This window comes from Suncus etruscus, chromosome 1 (assembly GCF_024139225.1).
Source record: "Suncus etruscus isolate mSunEtr1 chromosome 1, mSunEtr1.pri.cur, whole genome shotgun sequence".
In the NCBI taxonomy this organism is placed as follows: Eukaryota; Metazoa; Chordata; class Mammalia; order Eulipotyphla; family Soricidae; genus Suncus; species Suncus etruscus.
Window position 1 is genome coordinate 185684878 of NC_064848.1, and position 4806 is coordinate 185689683.

General features: G+C 44.5%; 2 non-coding genes across 2 annotated transcripts; both read left to right on the forward strand.

The window, feature by feature from the left end:
* The first annotated feature begins 1113 nt into the window (after window positions 1–1113).
* On the forward strand, window positions 1114–1220 carry LOC125996558 (U6 spliceosomal RNA). The gene has a single exon (XR_007491290.1). It is a non-coding gene; the product is annotated as a U6 spliceosomal RNA (small nuclear RNA).
* Window positions 1221–2566: 1346 nt separating this feature from the next.
* Window positions 2567–2673, forward strand: LOC126025638 (U6 spliceosomal RNA). The gene has a single exon (XR_007501492.1). It is a non-coding gene; the product is annotated as a U6 spliceosomal RNA (small nuclear RNA).
* The last annotated feature ends 2133 nt before the right edge of the window (window positions 2674–4806 follow it).

Consider the following 4806-nt stretch of genomic DNA (forward strand, 5'->3'; position numbering starts at 1 on the left):
CTGAGTCAGGTGGTAGAACTGGCACATTTATCTACTCCAGGGTCTGTGCTCTCTCTTTGAGGAACATACATACTAGTTGTGTTTCTTGGAGGTCCCTGAAATGCTCACACATGTGCTTGCCAGGCACCCTTCATTCCTTCCTCCTGTGCTGGGGATTGCACCCACTTTTCAAACATGCAAAGCAAGTGTTTTACCACTGAGTCATGTCCTTAACTCTGTAGTTTTATTTTTGTTTGTGCTTATTTTGGGGCCATACCTGGAAGTGCTCAGGACTTATTTCTAGCTTTGCATTAAGGGATTACTCCTAGAGGGGTTCAAGAGTTCATATGGGTTGCTGAGAATTGAACTCTGAGCTGTGTGCAAGACAAATACTCTATCCACAGTACTATCACTCTGGCTCCTAAATTTGGTTTCTTTTCTTTTCTTTTCTTTTCTTTTTTTCTTCTTCAACTTTTTGGGCTGGAGAGATAGCACAGTGGCAGGGCATTTGCCTTGCATGCAATCCACTCAGGATGGATGGTGGTTCAATTCCTGGCATCCCACATGGTCCTCCGAGCCTGCCAGGAGTGATTTCTGAGTGCAGAGCCAGAAGTAACCTTGAGGGCTGCAGCCAGTGTGACCCAAAAACCAAAAAAAAAAAAAAAAAAAAAAAAAAGTTACACCTGAACATAGCTAGCTGGGTGTAGCAAAATAGGGCAGGAGGGGAAGAGAAAAAATTAACCAAAGAAAGAAGAGGAGAGAAAGCGAAGAAATCTTTACTTTCCAGGGGCAGAGCACAAAACTCAGTAATAGATTGCTCATCTTGCATCTATGTGTCCTGGAGCTCCCTGGATTGGGACTCTGAGCAGGACCATAAGTAGTCCATGGGTACAGCCTGTATTTCAAAAGAAAATCTTAGGGCAGCACCTGGAAAGCAGGCAGGGTGCTTGCCATGCATTCGGCCAAGCAGGGTACAATACATGGCACCTCATACGGTTCCCCAACCGCTACTAAAAGTGGTCCCTGACCACAGAGGTAGGAGTAGGCCCAGAACACTTCTGGATATGGCACAATATATAAAATAAAATATAAAATGTTGGATTAAGTCTTCTTCGATTAAAAAAACAAAGAAGCGTGCTCGCTTCGGCAGCACATATACTAAAATTGGAACGATACAGAGAAGATTAGCATGGCCCCTGCGCAAGGATGACATGCAAATTCATGAAGCGTTCCATATTTAAAAAAAAAAAAAAAAAACAAAGAAGCTAACAAAGGCAGGGGCCAGAGTGATAGCACTGGGTAGGGCATTTGCCTCGCATGTGGCTTAACCCAGTTTTATCCCAATATTCCATATGGTTCCTTTTGGCCCACCAGGAATATTTCCTGAGTGCAAAGCCAGGCATAATTTCTGAGCACCACCAGATGTGACCCAAAACCAAAACCAAAACCAGACAGGGAAGGCATAAAGCAAATCTTGTTAAACTCATCCTTTCTCTTCTCTCTTAGTACCTCATAGTTAGGTCAATTGACTGGGGGGTGGGGTGGTGGGGGGCTTGAGAGGCCCACACCTGTGGTGCTCAAAACTACTCTGAGATCAGTGCTCAAGGGTTTCATCCCAGTGTTGCTGATGACCAAACTCGGTGCTTTCATGCAAAGTATGTGTGTAGTGTGCTGGCTATCTCCCTAGCCCAAGATAGGACAAATTTTTGAAACTTTTCTTCCAACTAGTCTTTTCTTTGGCTCCTCTCTCTTTCCCTTTTTGTATAATTTCTTTCCCCCATCCAAATATTCTGATAAAAATGTTTCTCACTTTGGGTGGGAGCAAATTTCACAGCAGGTAGGGTGTTTGCCTTGCACATGGCTGACCTGAGTTCAATCCCTGGTACCTTATAGGGTCTCTGAGCCTGCCAGGAACAATTTCTGAGTGCAGAGCCAGAAGTAACCCTTAACTGACACTGGGTGTGCCCCCTCCCCCCATTTCTCACTTGGAAACTAATAGGGCATTTGCCATGCACAAGACTGACTCAGTTTCTATCCCTGTCATCCCATATGACCCCTGAGCCCACCAGGAATAATTTCTGAACACCATTGGATGTGACCCAATAGATAAATAAATAAACATTTTGCCTTTTCCGTATAAATTATTATTATTATTATTTTTGGTTTTTGGGCCACACCCGGCGGTGCTCAGGGGTTACTCCTGGCTGTCTGCTCAGAAATAGCTCCTGGCAGGCACGGGGGACCATATGGGACACCGGGATTCGAACCAACCACCTTTGGTCCTGGATCGGCTGCTTGCAAGGCAAACTGTGCTATCTCTCCGGGCCCCATCTGTATAAATTATTAAAACTCTATATTTGCTTCTCCCAAAACTATTCCCTCATCTTACTATCTAGCTGCAAAGCATCCTTGCCACCTGGAGGAGAGTCATGCTGAGAAAACTATATTGTTTTACTTTTTATATGAGACTATGTGAACAAACTTAGGGATACACACTCTCTCTCTCTCTCTCTCTCTCTCTCTCTCTCTCTCATTTCCTTTGGCCAAATATTTAGAAGTAAAACACTAAATCAAAAGACATAAATTCATGCTCGCTTCGGTAGCACATACACTAAAATTGGAACAATACAGAGAAGATTAGCATGGCCCCTGCACAAGGATGACACGCAAGTTTGTGAAGCGTTCCATATTTAAAAAAAAAAAAAAAAAAAAAAAAAAAGAGAGCCCGAAGAGATAGCACAGTGGCATTTGCCTTGCAAGCAGCCGATCCAGGACCAAAAGTGGTTGGTTCGAATCCCGGTGTCCCATATGGTCCCCCGTGCCTGCCAGGAGCTATTTCTGAGCAGACAGCCAGGAGTCACCCCTGAGCACCGCCGGGTGTGGCCCTCCACCCCCCAAAAAAAAGAGGGGCTGGAGAGATAGCGCAGCGGTAGGGCGTTTATCTTAGATGCTGAAGGACAGAGGTTCAAATCCCGGCATCACATATGGTCCCCCGAGCCTGCCAGGAGCGATTTCTGAGCTTAGAGCCAGGAGTAACCCCTGAGCAATGCCGGGTGTGACCCCAAAAACAAACAAACAAACAAACAAAAAAGGTATGAATTAAAAAAAAAGACATAAATTCATTTAAGTCTCCTGTTTTTATTTTTGGGCTCAGGGCTTACTTCTGGCTCTGTGCTCAGGGGTCACTTCTGATAGGACTCAAGGGATTAATATGTGATGCCAGAATCAAACCTAGCTGGCTGTGTGCAAGGCAAATGTTCATACCTGCTGTACTATCTCTCTGGCCCTCATTTTGGGGGAGGATTGTTGAGTCGCATCTGGCACAGCACTCAGAAGTCACCCCTGGCATGCTCAGGATACCACATGGGATGCTGGGGATCAAACCCAGGTTCATCCCTGGTCAGCAGCATGCAAGGCAAACACCCTACTACTATGCTATCACTCTGGCCCCACTCTGGCCCTCATTAAAGGTTCTTAATATACATGACCAAATTGGCCTTCACGAATGAACTAATTTATATTTCTTTTAATACAGTATGAAATAAAAGAGTTCTGTGATTGGAGGTCATTCCGGATGGCACTCAAGGGACCACACAGTTCTGGGGATCGGATTTTCTTGTTTTTTCTTTCTCCATAGTTATTAACAGTTATCAATAATTCTTTTTAGGTATACACTTCCTTACAATTGGCTTATGTTTTTATTTGTTTGAATATTGTGTTGTTGTTTTTTTGTTTATTTTTTGGTTTTTGGGCCACATCCGGCGGTTCTCAGGGGTTATTCCTGGCTGTCTGCTCAGAAATAGCTCCTGGCAGGCACAAGGGATCATATGGGACACCGGGATTCGAACCAACCACCTTTGGTCCTGGATCGGCTGCTTTCAAGGCAAACGCCACTGTGCTATCTCTCCGGGCCCTTGTTTGAATGTTTTGGGATCTCACTTGGAGTTGCTCAGAGGTTACTCCTGGCTTTGCACTCAGGAATTATTGCTGGCATGGCTTGGAGGACCATATGAGTTGCCAAGAATCAAACCCAGGTTGGCTGCATGCAAGGTAAGCACCCTACCTGCTGAGCTATCTCTCCAGCCCCTTAGCTTGTGTTTAAATAACTTAACTTTGAGATAGAACCAAATGCTAGAATGAAATCCATTGAGAACTTGAAATTGTAGAACACTTCAATTCTGTTTCAAAACTCCTGTGTTTTTGCCAACACCAGAATTTTTGTTCCAGTTTAGAAGAGGAAGTTATTTAAAAGAAGCCTCTTAGGAATACTCAGCATCTATTTTTTTTTTTTTTTGGAGGGGAGGCAGTCTTGATTCTGGGGGAAACAATACAGGGTAAAGGCACTGACCTTGCAAGTTTGAACCAGCCCTGGGCTCCACATATGGTTCTCCAAGCACTAACAGGAGTGACCCCTGACAAGACAAGAGTTAGCCCAAAGTACTACATTTGTGGTCCCAAAACAAAACTTTTTTTGCTTTTTAAAATAGTCTGGGGAAGGGGCTGGACTGATAGCACAGCAGTAGGGCATTTGCCTTTCATGTGGCTGACCCAAGACAGACCCGGGTTTGATTCCCAGCATCCCATATGATCCCCCAAGCCTGCCAGGAGCTATTCCTGAGCACAGAGCCAGGAATCCCCTGAGGGATGCCGGGTATGGCCCAAAAACCAAAAAAATGAAAAATAGCCTGAGGTAATAAAAACAAGGAAATATCTCTCTATGGAATACTGTTCCCTGAGATTTTTTTTTTTAATTATCGGGTAAGAGGGTCACCAGTAATGCTGGCAGCCTAGGATCACTCTTGGCAATATTGGACCTGACTTTTGTAC